Source organism: Eriocheir sinensis, chromosome 62, assembly GCF_024679095.1.
Source record: "Eriocheir sinensis breed Jianghai 21 chromosome 62, ASM2467909v1, whole genome shotgun sequence".
Classification (NCBI taxonomy): Eukaryota; Metazoa; Arthropoda; class Malacostraca; order Decapoda; family Varunidae; genus Eriocheir; species Eriocheir sinensis.
Window position 1 is genome coordinate 1,217,740 of NC_066570.1, and position 14,761 is coordinate 1,232,500.

Sequence of the window (14,761 nt, forward strand, 5' to 3'; positions counted from 1 at the left end):
TTCCTTCTCCTTCTCCTGTTTCTTCTTCTCCTTCTCCTCCTCTTCTTGGTTATCTTTTATTTTTCTCCTCATCATATTATTGTTATTATGTACATTCTTTTGGGAGGGAGGGAGGGAGGATGCATGCAAGGAGACTATATTATGGAAGGAGATGAGGCAATATGCGCCATGATATGATGTATGTAGATCCATCTTTAAAACTGATCTGATAATCATATTTTGGGATAGTTGTCGCACATCTAGCAACGCTGCTCCACCGCTTTACCATCTGTACACAGCTGCCTGCAGGTGGTAGCATCGATGTAACAGCGCTCTTAAGCCCCGTTCACACTGTGCCAGCTCTGGGCCACCACAACCCAGCGACTCGGGGTATAGGAGGTCTTGGGTGTGAAATGTTGATGTGAAAGGGTCGCACATGGTCGGAAAGAGGTCTAGAAACTATCGCCGGATGCTAATTCGTGGCCCAGAGTCGACACAGTGTGAACGGGGCCTTAGATGTGCGACAATTATTCCAAAATACGATAATCAGATTAGCTTTAGGAACGTCGATTTATCTTTTCCACTCGCCACTCCCCCCCTCAATAATGAACGGTTTTAACAATAAGTATGTTTTTGTATCATTATTTGTTGGGGGCGACCGTTTTGGGTCATAAGCTTGCAGCAGTAATGTGCTGAGTACGACACTGGTCTGGTCAGGATGTCATTGGCCATCTCAGTTTCAACAACAAACGCCGCGAGTGATCGTTGTGGTCTCGGGATTCCTCTTTTATACGCCAAACAGGTGAGCTACAGTTCCCAGTTCTCGTTAAATTTCACGCCAACACGCCACAGCTCATCATAGTGCCCACTGCCCAACATAACATCCACCAGTCCAAGCAGAAACCCCGCATGCAGAATGGAAGCGGAAAGGGCCGGGAAAATGTCCGCCACCACCCCGCTGCCTCGCCTCCGACAACACCAAATACCAGGATCAAGTGTTTTCTCACTACTACATACCCTCCTGCTGCTTGTGCTCGTGTCCTTCCCGTCACATGACCCCCTCCAATTCCTCCCATTCCTTTCGCCTACAGGGCATAATGTTTCTGAATGCTCGTCGATGTTAGATGGCGCCACTTACAACCATTCAAATTTCACCGAGGCGCCTTTGTTCTGGACTCTCCCTGTAGTCTCCCTGGTTGAAGGCGTGAAGTCTACATCATGAGGACGTCTGAGAAAGGTAGTTCAGGACATGCTGTTGTGTAGAGCATAGCAGGAGCGTCGTTTGAGTAGGCTACAGACATGCTATGCTGGATGGTGTATGGGTCTGGACTGCAACGTTGCCAGATTGTCGTACTCAGCCTCCTATGTTTGCCAATTTCCAACACCAAAACTGCCTCCTCGACCCCAATAACTGCCTTCATATATAGTTATCGTTGAAATGGTTAATTATTGGTGTTTTTTGGCAATAGCTATGGCTCAGAAACCGGTAAATACGAGGCTCTGAGTACGACAATATGGCAACGGTGGTCTGGAGGGCTTGAGGGGCATCGGGTGGCGCGGTGATTGGTGTGGGGTTTTTAAGTCGTTTGGTTGTTAGCTTGTTCAGGAGGGAAAGTGTGGTAGGTGCCCTTTTTTAATATTACAGAGTGATGCTACTGTTGTGGTAGTTAGGTTACTGCTAAGGCATGAGATTACTACTGTGGTGATTATTATAGTAACGTCACTAAGGTTATCTATGGAAATTAAATGGCGAAGGAAAGGTTTCGTGAGGATTTAGCTTGGTTTTGAGCTAGAGGAAGTGTTTGCTATATGTGATACAATAGTACGGGCGGGTATGTGCATTATTACTGTATTGATGTATGAATGTCCACAGGCAATGTACAGAGCGGGCAGACACGAGGAGAGCGGCCCTTGCGGGAGGTCGTGAGCGCTGCGTCGTCTGGCTGGTGAGTACTGTGACGTTCCTGTTTGTTCCTGTTTTACGGTCATTCTGGATCATAACACCGCATTTTTCTAACACGTAAATGCCACCTTCCCACCTCCACACTTAGGTACAGGGTTGCTTCGGTTAATGGTTTCTCTTCTGGTGAGTTTGGATTTTTTGATTGATATGTATTTTTATAATTTTTTTTTGGCGGGAATCATCGTGTTTTGCATTCCTACACCTCCCCACCTCCTCGGCGTTTTTCCTTTCCTTTGCAGCAATTAGTTCCCTTTGATGTCCAGTCCGCGCCACCGGTCACAGGTCAAAGCAAGCTTTTTTTTTTGAACAGTTTTCCAACAATTATAGATTCATTCATTTTTTTATGTGCATGTGTGTGTGTGTGTGTGTGTGTGTGTGTGTGTGTTCCACCATTCACCGCTCGTTCGCACTTACACAGTTTCCTTACAAATGGGAAAAAAATGCCTCAATTCATCTATTTAGTACGCTCTTCTTTTGTTTTCTCCTTGATTTCTTTCCTTCCTTTATTATCAGTCTCTTTCGTTATCGCCAGAGCTTTAGTATCAAGTTAATTCATCAAGTGCAGGTGATTGTTTCCTTTTATGTATTTTGGCATTTGAGTGGAAAATATGGTGTCCGTTTACCAGGCCTGCACGCTACAGCTTTTCATATTACTCGATGTGGCGGGGCAGGAAACCGATACGTTGATAAAAGGCACGAAATTAAATATATAGTTTGTAGTTACAGGGACGGAGGTTGAAGCTGCGGTACAGTGTGTGTGTGTGTGTGTGTGTGTGTGTGTGTGTGTGTGTGTGTGTCATCTGAGCCGTACCCAAAGAACCGTGAATGTGTATATTAGCTCAAAACGGGAGGGTGGGGGTTACTGTTACAGCTGGCGATCGCGAACCTAGCATGGGATCTGACCATAGTGAATGACACACACACACACACACACACACACACACTAGAAATATACAATATGATATAACCTATAAATACTCTAGATATATACAATTACATTAGTTTACGTCCTTATTAGTCGCTTTCTGTTACGAGGCATCAAAGAAAACGAAGATATATAGGTAACCACAGTAATTTTCCTGGATATACCTACAGTTCATTCCATATAGTATTCACACCATCGATTCAGTGCTGCAGTTGAACTAAGGAACTCGAGGGAAGGGGACGGAAGGGAATAGGAAGAATAGGAATCATTATACTTGTTAACATATTCCGTCATAATGAATAGTTGTTGTTGTTAATAGTTTCAGCCGGGACTACTGAACGCTTCCATGCACTGCTTTGTGTGTGTGTAGGGTATGGTATTACATCATTAGCAGAGGGTTTGTTGTGCCTTTAACACCTGATACAAGCCGCTTTTTTAATCCTGATATAATCCGCTTTATGAATCCTGATAAGCTGCTTTGTTAATTCTGATAGAAGACCTTTATTAATTCTGATATAAGCTCTTTATTAATCCTGATATAAGACCTTTATTAATTCTGATATAAGACCTTGATTAATTCTGATATAAGACCTTTATTAATCCTGATATAAGCCCTTTATTAATTCTGATATAAGCCCTTTATTAATTCTGATATAAGACCTTGATTAATTCTGATATAAGCCCTTTATTAATTCTGATATAAGACCTTTATTAATTCTGATATAAGCTCTTTATTAATCCTGATATAAGACCTTTATTAATCCTGATATAAGCCCTTTATTAATTCTGATATAAGACCTTTATTAATTCTGATGTAAGACCTTTATTAATTCTGATATAAGACCTTTATTAATTCTGATATACGCCTCTTTTTTTAATTCTGATATAAGCCCTTTATTAATTCTGATATAAGCCCTTTATTAATTCTGATATAAGACCTTTATTAATTCTGATATAAGCCCTTTATTAATTCTGATATAAGCCCTTTATTAATCCTGATATAAGCCCTTTATTAATTCTGATATAAGACCTTTATTAATTCTGATATAAGCCCTTTATTAATTCTGATATAAGACCTTTATTAATTCTGATATACGCCTCTTTTTTAATTCTGATATAAGCCCTTTATTAATTCTGATATAAGCCCTTTATTAATAAATATTGTAAAAAAAATGTTTGATGTGCATTTTATAGGTCAACAATAGTCGATTTTTATACTTCGGTTCAGTTATTATTTTATTGTGTATTATTTCTGATATGCGTCGTAATATAAGTGGGGCGTACAAAATGGAGAGCGTGGCCTTATCTGTACGCTGTTGTCGGTAGCCCAGAGAACATTTTCGTAAGCGGTGCGTACAAAATGGCGAGCATGGCTTTATCTGTACGCTGTTGTCGGTAGCCCAGAGAACATTTTCGTAAATGGTGCGTACAAAATGGAGAGCGTGGCTTTACTGGTAGGACAAAGAAGAGACGAATTAAGGGGTGCCGGGGGGCGTTTTATGGGTTTCGATGAATTATTTATAACTTCTGCCGTTCAGCTTTCTGGCCGCGGAGGAAGAGGATTAAAGATGAACGTGTCCCGGGAGAGTTGGAACCTTTATATAGAGGGTTGGGTCGCTTATATGTACCGCTGATAAATGTACGGTATTGATTGGGAGCTGAATGGATCCTTGTGGTGGGGGATAGGGTGTTCAATGCTCTGTGGAGTTGTCAAAGGTGCTCTCTCTCTCTCTCTCTCTCTCTCTCTCTCTCTCTCTCTTTTATTGCGCACTGCTACAAACATTCACTTCATTTTGCAATATCTATCCTTTTATTTATTTGTCTTTTCGTATCTATCCACTTCTATCTATCTATTCTCTCATATCTACCCCTAATTGTTTATCTACCTCTTTTCTTTCTTTCAGTATGCATGTATCTATATCTATCTATGCATGTCTATACTGTATTACTCTATCTATCCAGCTCTTTATCTGTATCCATCTGTATATTTATTTTTTATTTATTTATTCATATACAGTGGAGCTTCATTTCAATTAGTTTTGTTCGCAAGTTTGAGCAATTTAAAAGTTTGTTATTGAGGGTTAGCCCGTGTGCTGGAGGGAGGGACGGAAGGGCCGCAGGACTTCCATGGGGTTGAGCGATGACACGTGGGTAGCCAACTAACAGGGCGGAAGCACATGGGAAGGTCTCTGGGATGGACTGAAGCGGTGAACTGGATAGGATGATTACACGATGCTGTCCAAGTTACTATTGCGCGAGTTGATCAGTATCTTCACTCTTTCATCCTTTCACTGGTCACCTTTAACCCCTTGACTGCGGATTTCCTACACGAAGACATCGATCACCAAGCTACAGGAATGGAACAAAAAATGGCTACTGCAATTCAATGAAGTAAAATGGGAGGGGAAATCCAGCATACCAGTACCACATGGGAAACACTCCACTATCCACCACAGAGGCAGAGAAAGACCTGGGAGTATATGTTATCAGGCTACCAGTGAAAGCCAAATCCGTGCCAATCGCAGCGGACGGGTTAAGCAGCAATCCTGTGGCCGTATCTAATTATTGCACGAGTTGTTTAGTTTTTCACTCTTTCAACCTTTCACCGGCCCATTCCGTCCATTAAGTTTATCCATCCCCGACCCATCTCTTCCCATTTCCTTCCCCGTCACACCTAACAATTTCCCCTTCCCGTCTGATCCCAAGGGTTCATACCACTGAAGCAACCATTCTCTGACTGTATTTTCTCCTTCCATCGAGTTCTCTTTCAAGGCGGGAAAATCAAGAGTCCTCTGGAACTATATTTGATTACCTCTGTTTGATATATTCTTTTTGACATTATGAGAGCCTGAAATAACGGCTGCTTTTTACATATTTTTTGAGCCCTTGACCTTTCTCTTTCAATATAAAATTTCTACACTGAATTACAACTTAGCCGGTGCATGGAAAATATTATACGAGTGAAAGTGAGTGTATATAACTTGATGGAGGTCACTGATAGCACGGGATTGCTCTGACAGAAAGAATGGATCACTTGTTACTTTGAGCATACGATTTTTCACCCTCTGCTCAGGATTTCTTTTAGTAAACAATATATGCAGGAGTTGACCCTCTCCTAAATTAGCTCTCTCCTTTTGGCGTTTTATTCCATTGTCTTTACAGGAGCAATGCAGATCGGAATATTCTGTTTATTTTTTATTTTTGTTATTTTTTTATGTTTTGCCCTCGATCTGCTTCCTTTGCTGTAAAAGAAGAGAAGCAGCGCTGGCGAGATCTTTTGTTTCCTTTTTCTTGGCCTCGAGCTTCCTCCTTTGATGTAATAAATATGCATAATAAGTCTTTGAAGCTGAAGAATTTACTGCTGTGCTTGGCCTGGGCTGCGAGAGGCGGCGAGTGTTGATAGAGGCCATTGAGAGCAGGGTATCAGGACACCTCTCCCGAAATTGATTCCTCTTTTTGGCCACTCCACTCTATTTAGGAGCAGTAAGTAGCGGGCTTTTTTTTTCATTATTATTTTTTTTTTTACGGCCTTGCACTGTCTCTTCTGCTGTAAAAAAAAGTAGACGTTACATAAAAAAGAATAGATATTTTAGATATTTTAACGCATACTTAAATTTTGATTAGTTATAGAAGACCGGGAGTGATTTACGCATTATGTACGGTATCAAGTATAATTGGTAAGAGCAGTGAAGGGTAAGCAGGAAGCGATCACTGTTTTAATTGGATGCTGCTATGGGAAAGAAGGCTCACTAGTTTTACACACTCCGGATGCTTTGTTGTGTAGCGTGGTAAGCAGCCTCGACTCGGATAAGTTTACGAAAGGAACAATTAGGGAGTTATAATTTGACGACCTATTAATACTTAAATGACTCATTAGTATTAGCAGCTCGGAAAGCTTATCATCGTTAATTAAGGTAGTTAAACACCATTGACGTCATCCCAGACAAGGAGAGTAAGAGCCATTGATAACATATATATAGTTGATATTTACGTGAGAGAGAATGGAGCTTTAAACACACTACAAAGACCTATTAATTAGTCCTGGAGGTCCCTTAGTCCTCTATTGATTCGTGATCCGTTCCAACCCTGAGACTCTACCTGGAAGGGTTGTTTTGATGCTCAGGTTAATGATAGATCGGAACTTGCTCCACGGCGGGAGGGCGAGGGAAGGAAGGGCAGGAAGGAAGGATGGGAAAGAGTTTAAGGGCAGGAACGATGGAGATGAGAGAAGGGGAGGAGGATAGGCCCTAAGTGAAAGATAGAAGAACAATATGCAATAAGAAGAAGGGAAGCAATTGAAGAAAATAGGAGTTGGATGATAAGAGATAAGAGAAGGGGATGAGGATGCGTGGAAGATGGAATAGAAATGTAAAATGAAAAGGAGGGAAATATCAGAGAAGGAAAAGGGAGTAAAATGATAAGTGTAGGAGATAAAAGAAGGGGAGGAAGATAAGGTAGAAGGGAAGAGAAACGTGAAATGAGAAGAAGGGAAACAATTGTGAGATTAAAGAAGAGGAGAAGGATAAGTAGAAGATGGAATAGAAATATGAAATGAGGGAAATAACAGAGGAGAAAAGGGGAGTCGGATGAAAGAGTAGGAAATAAAAAAAGGGAAGGAGGAGGAAATTGGCAAGAAGGAAAGAACGGGTCGAGGGAAATATCAGACATGAAGAAAAGGGAAGTAGGATGAAGAAGGAAAGGATGGAAGGACATGGTTAAGACAAGATTAGGATGATGAAGGAGAGTAGAATGAATGAAGGAAGGACATAGCAAAGAAAGAATTAGGAGGATCAAAAGGAGAAGGATAAAGGAAGAAAGGACATAGTTTGGAAAAGGTTAGGAGGTGAAAGGGAAGGATGGGGGAGGAAGAAAACAATGATAGACCCACAAGAAAAAAAAAGTCTCGTATCCTTACAAGCCTGAATCCTAAAGTTACACCATTAACCCTTATACCCTTAGTTAATACCCTTAGGCCTTTTTTAAGCTTGTAACCATTAACACTATCAGCCTTACAAAACTAACGAGAAAAAATGTGTTAGCTGATATACATACTTACTGCTTTACTCTCTAAAACCAAAATTAATAGATAGATAGAAGGATAGATGGATAGATTGTTAGTGAGTGCGTGCGTATGTGTGTGTGCGTGTGTGCGTGCGTGTGTCCTGAACAGATTTATCCTCCACTTGGACTTGCAGATTCTTAAAGCTTATTGCGTCGAGCGAGTGATTCCGATGTGTCTCTGGGCGGCAGGGGAGTTTGATTCATTCTCTCTCTCTCTCTCTCTCTCTCTCTCTCTCTCTCTCTCTCTCTCCTTCTTTCTTTCTTTGTTTGTTTCTTTCTTTTTTTCTTTCTTTTCTTTCTCAACTGATTAGAAAACAGGAAGAAAAAAAAGAAAGTACGGTAAAACGACAGGCAGCATAACAAATTTACTTTTTATGTGTGCGTGTTTTCTCTCTCTCTCTCTCTCTCATCACATTAAGCTCTCTACTGTCGTTTACATTTATCTCCCTACGATTCACTCCTCCTCTTCCCATTTTCTTCCCTTCCGCACATAACACTTTCTTCCCCCTTCCCGTCTATTCCCTCGTGTCCATAATTCTTACACTTCTCCATGCACACCACTAATACCTGGTAATGTTTCGCCCCTCTCCCCTCATATTCCCTATAGTTCCCCACATACTTACGCCAGATCTTATTTAAACGTCGTATCAGTATTGTATTCGTATTGTGTTAGTATTGTGTTAGTATCAGTTAGTATTCGGTACGTGGCTAGGTTGGGTTTTAACTCCATTTTTAAGACGGAGTTAGCTAGAAGTGTTGGAATTTCACGGAGCTTAGTCAAGGTATTACAAACTCATCGTGAAAGGTTGTATATAAAAAAGGTCAACGATACCATCTACTTACCACGCCTTTGAAAACGGACCAGAAAAAGACAAACCACTCACACTATTTTTTTATGGAGACTAAAATACGTTTACAAAAATCAGGCGTTATTTTACTTTTCTCTACGCATCCTTATTCTGTGACGGATCCTTATTCTGTGACGCATCCTTATTCTCAGTGACGCACCCTTATTCTCAGTGACGCATCCTTATTCTCAGTGACGCACCCTTCTTCTCAGTGACGCACCCTTATTCTCAGTGACGGATCCTTATTCTCAGTGACGTCAAATCCTTCCTTCTTTGCTTATTCATAATTACTCTTCCACCCCGTCATACCTCACAATGTTCACCCCTCTCCATTTATTCCCTTGTTTTCCTTATACTTATGCTAATTTTTCCCTATATACGATCTCTTATCCTTTCCTTTGCTTTTCATATTTGTTGTTTTTCAGCCTCATACACCTGTAATACTTCATAGTGTTTTGCCCCTTTCCATTTATTCCCTAGTTTTCCTAAGATTGGGGTAGGCGTTGGCTGAGTGGTAGCGTGCTGGGCCCACATTCCCCACGTGATGGACGACGCGAGCTCGAATTCCCACGCTACCACCTGGGATTTTTAAGTCACCGCCGAGTAGCTCAAAACTACCCACATGCTGTCCTGAAGACCATCCATCAACCCGGACTCTAAAGGAAACCGTCCAAGTGAATCAAGAACGAGTTCCGGGGGGCAGCATGAGCCAAGAGAAGATGGCGCCACTATAAACACTTGCCTGCGCCATGACGGGCTGGGGCCGACTACCAGCTAGGCCCCTCAAGCAAGCCTACCGGCGCTATAGGTGTAGACGTAAAAAAAAAAAAAAAAAAAAAAAGACTTGGGCTCACGTTTCCCTACGCTCTTTTATTCTTTCCTGGAGTCAATTCTTCGCTTATTCATATATTTTTTCAGCCTCCTCCGTGTGGGCGCGTTTAATCCCTTTAAGAGGATTACCGAAATAACCACCACAAACTGTTTATAACTTTTCTCTTTTGTCCTTAAATTAAAATGAAAAAAGGAGTTTATCGCCTAAAAAGCAAAGGGAAAATAATATTGGCTTATAAATCATTAGAAAACTCAATCTTAAATCAATCTTAAAGCTTTTGTTAATACTGAATGATATTAGAACTTAGCCAAAGTATAAATGAAACCGTTGGGTCGCAAATATTTAGTTACTTGTTATGGGTGTATATATATTATGCACATCACAGCAAACTTCTTAAAGAATATATCTCCTTTACAGCTAATGGTAAATCTCTTCATTGTTCCGTTGTTATGCAATGTTAAATAAAGCTCATCATTAGAGGAAGCAAGAAAACGAATACTATTTTTATTATATCCGCTGGCTTTTTTAACTTTATGCTAACCTATGCATATTACAGTAAAACCGACTTATTATTAGAAAGCCACCCGCGTATAGAAAACCATAACTTTATTTTTAATGCTAAGAAACTCGCCTCCGAAAAGAGTGAGCAAGGTAGAAACATTACCCCTTAATTAAGTATCTAGTAATTGCTTTTGCCTTGTCAAACTTTAGCTAATCAAAACTAAATTACTAGTACCGAACTACCTAAACGACTAACCATAATTTAAGAATGATATGAGTCCTTGATTAAAGATGGAAAAAAACTTCATTTCGTATCTAATACCTTCTCTCCCTCCCTTTCTCCCTCCCTGCCAACACTCCCTCATACTAATATGCTATTCCCTCCCTGCTCTCGTCTCCCAACTCCCTCAGGCCTACCTTACTGCCTTCTTTACCCTCACTCTCTATTGATTCTTATTATATCCACCCCTATTATGTTTTTCCTACTTTCCCTTATCTACATTTTTTTCTTCTATCTACTAATTCTTGTCTGTTTCTGTTCTTTCCTATGTCTACTGTGCTCCTTACCTTCCATTTTTTTTTTATCTATGTCACGTTAGTTTGTTTTATTTGTATTTTATTTTTTACCTATGTCATTTTTTTAATCTATCTAACTTGTCCTGCTGTAGTGTGCATCCGTGGCTAACTTGAAGCACCCTTGGCGGAGCTGATCTTATAATTATTCAGCAGCAAGACTTTCTCCTTCATGTTATTAGATTTAAATTTTATCCTGTTTTTGAAGGGATGTTAACGAAGGGAGGCGAGGAATTCAAGGGGAAAGCTTATTACTGTCAGCCCACCTGTAGAGCTAAGAGTAAGGTAAGGCCAAGCTTTCCTTAATCAAAAATGCCTCACAAAATTCATTAAAAGAGCAAGGAATGAAAGAGCAACTCATTTCTTCTGTATAACTTGTAATACTTAAAACTAATGTATCCAGGCGTTTTGTATCGTCTCCAGCAATATTTTCTTCCTACAGACGCTAACAACAAGCCTTACCCAACCTTGTATGAAGTATGCATCTCATGAACGAGGAGGGTCGGGGTGGGTGGGGGGGGCACCTCTTAAACTAATGTATCCAGGCGTTTTGTATCGTCTCCAGCAATATTTTCTTCCTACAGATGCTAACTATATGCAAAGGCCTTACCCAACCTTGTATGAAGTATGCACCTCATGGAGGAGGGTGGGTGGGTGGCGGGGGTTGGGGGGGCGGGGGTCCACACACACAGCTCTTGGGCAAAGTAGAGTAAAATACTTTGTCTCATCAACTTCTCTCTTCATGCTGACGATCTTTTACCTATTAAATTTCGCAGTGATGTTACTTCTTTTTGTCTTTTGTCGATGTTTTACTGCAAACTGTTCTGCTTCTAATTGCATATCTCACCCCTTCTGTCGCCCCGCTGCTTATGACCTTCTGCTCCAGCTCACCCTCGCGCGCTCCAAAGTCATTATGCAAAAGTCGACCAGCATCGTCGCCCTTTTTCTCCTTTTTCACTGGCAAACTCTAGAACAGCTGTATTTCCCTCTCCTACGACTTGATCACTTTAACCCCTGGACTACGGATTTCCTACAAGAAGACCTCACCAAGCTACAGGAACGGAGCAAAAAGTGGCTGCTACAATTCAATGAAGAAAAATGTAAAGTCCTGCACCATGGGAGGGGATATCCAGCACACCAATACCACATGGGAAACACTCCACTATCCACCACAGAGGCAGAGAAAGACCTGGGATTATAAGTTCACCATGCTACCAGTGAAAGCCAAATCCGTTCCAATCGCAGCGGACGGGTTAAGGAAACTCACTCCACGTCAGCCTGATAACCCCGCTTCAAAACCCGACTGATTTATAACCCTCCCTGTCATCTAGAACAACCGTATTTCCCTCTCCTTCCACCTGAACCCTTTAAAGAGACTCACTCCACGTCAGCCTGATACCTCCGCTTCAAAACCCGACTGATTTATAACCCTCACTGTCATATAGAACAACCGTATTTCCCTCTCCTTCCACCTGAACCCTTTAAAGAGACTCACTCCACGTCAGCCTGATACCTCCGCTTCAAAACCCGACTGATTTATCACCCTCACTGTCATCTAAAAAGTAAATAAGCCTGGCTCACTCGGACAAATAATACGGTCAGATGTTTAGTTGCCAGATAGCTCGTTACCAAACAACTCACGACACTGTTTATTAGTTTATTTAGATATACGTTCAGATACATATCATGGTTAGAGAATATATCAAGCAGCAAGGCTCACTCCTCCGTTTCATATTATTACGTTTACTTTTTATCGGAATGAGCAGGAGTATTAACGAAGGGATTGCGGCCTTAAGGGGAAACACCTACCCAGTACTACATATATAGTTATCTTAATCCCCTCGCTCCTTTCTTTCCTTCTTCAACCTTTCCTTTCCTTTATCTTTCCTTGACCATTTTATGTTAAGTGAAAGGTAATCACTGTATGTTTTCTTAGTCCGGAACTGCTTAATATGACATGAAAAGAGTTAAAATTAGAGGAAAGCTACTTATGTATTATCCGTAACTTGTAATATTCAACCAGAACTTTCTCTGACTTAATTCTCTAGATCACTGATGCAAATTACGGTCTTACTATTTATTAACTCTTTACTTTATTTACTCTATCTATCTTTCTTCACTCTGAACACTTAACACACTCATGCTACGAGTCTTCTCTTATGCTACCAGAACCTTATTAATCTTACCTCTATTTACTCTGAAAATCCAACATACTCCCTGGTACGAGTCTTATCTTTCGATCTTTTATTCTTCCAGGACCCTGTTAACATTACCTCTATTTACTCTGAAAATCTAACATACTCCCTGGTACGAGTCTTATCTTTCGATCTTTTATTCTTCCTGGACCCTATTAACATTACCTCTATTTACTCTGAAAATCTTACATACTCCCTGGTACGAGTCTTATCTTTCGATCTTTTATTCTTCCTGGACCCTATTAACATTACCTCTATTTACTCTGAAAATCTAACATACTCCCTGGTACGAGTCTTATCTTTCGATCTTTTATTCTTCCTGGACCCTATTAACATTACCTCTATTTACTCTGAAAATCTAACATACTCCCTGGTACGAGTCTTATCTTTCGATCTTTTATACTTCCAGGACCCTGTTAACATTACCTCTATTTACTCTGAAAATCTAACATACTCCCTGGTACGAGTCTTATCTTTCGATCTTTTATTCTTCCAGGACCCTATTAACATTACCTCTATTTACTCTGAAAATCCAACATACTCCCTGGTACGAGTCTTATCTTTCGATCTTTTATTCTTCCAGGACCCTGTTAACATTACCTCTATTTACCCTGAAAATCTAACATACTATTTGCAACTCGTCTTATCTTTCTTTCTCTTATTCTACCAGAACCTTGTTAAGCAGAATACTCTTCCCTCCTCTCACCTAACCAAATTTTACTTCCACCGGACTTTTGACGGGGTAATAACAAGGGGAGCCAGCTTTTGAGGGTTGGCAGAATTATAATGACCCATATTCTCTTAACATTTCGGGGGCCACACACCCACACTTGATAAGGCTTTCCTAGTGGTTGTGGCGGGTATTTCCATGGCTAGTTTTATGAGCCTGGTGATAATTTGAAGAGGCTTCTGCACCGGGAACGTAGGAAAAAACCCTCATTTGAACGTGACTAGTATCCTTTTGTGGCCTATGGAAATACATGTTGTGATAGCCGGAAGGGTCTGAGGAAAATAACTCAATGAAAGTGAAGAAAAATACCCTCATGTAATTTAATCTGCTTTTTGGCCAAATGGAAATATGTTATGAGAGCCGAAAGCGTCTAAGAACATAGCATAATAATGAGAGTTAAAAAAATAGCTCATGAAAACCCAATGAATTTCCTTTTTGGCCCCATGGAAAAATATGTTATGAGACCCGAAAGCGTTTGAGAACATAACATAATGAAAGTGAAAAAAAATAACTCATGAAAACCTAATCAATTTCCTTTGTGGCCCCATGGAAATATATGTTATGAGAGCCGAAAGCGTTTGAGAACATAGCATAATGAGGGGAAAAAAATAACTCATGAAAACCTAATCAATTTCCTTTGTGGCCCCATGGAAAAATATGTTATGAGAGCCGAAAGCGTTTGAGAACATAACATAATGAGGGGAAAAAAATAACTCATGAAAACCTAATCAATTTCCTTTGTGGCCCCATGGAAATATATGTTATGAGACCCGAAAACGTCTAAGAACATAGCATAATGAAAGTGAAAAAAAATAACTCATGAAAACCTAATCAATTTCCTCTGTGGCCCCATGGAAATATGTTATGAGACCCGAAAACGTCTAAGAACATAACATAATGAGTGGAAAAAAATAACATGAAAACCTAATCAATTTCCTTTGTGGCCCCATGGAAATATGTTATGAGATCCGAAAACGTCTAAGAACATAGCATAGGAGTGATAAAAAAACCATGAGAATCCGACTAATCCCGTTTGGGGCGTCTGGAAAGCTATATTGTGAGAGGAGAAACCTTTAATTCTCACGCTGCCTGCACGAGCAAATATGAAACTGCTCCACGTGTCGTCTCAAGATGATGAAAAAACATAAAACAAA

General features: G+C 40.5%; 1 long non-coding RNA gene across 1 annotated transcript; it reads left to right on the forward strand.

The window, feature by feature from the left end:
* The first annotated feature begins 717 nt into the window (after positions 1-717).
* Positions 718-10,406, forward strand: LOC126986517 (uncharacterized). The gene is made up of 3 exons (XR_007739798.1): positions 718-1,216; positions 1,853-1,925; positions 9,257-10,406. It is a non-coding gene; the product is annotated as an uncharacterized LOC126986517 (long non-coding RNA).
* The last annotated feature ends 4,355 nt before the right edge of the window (positions 10,407-14,761 follow it).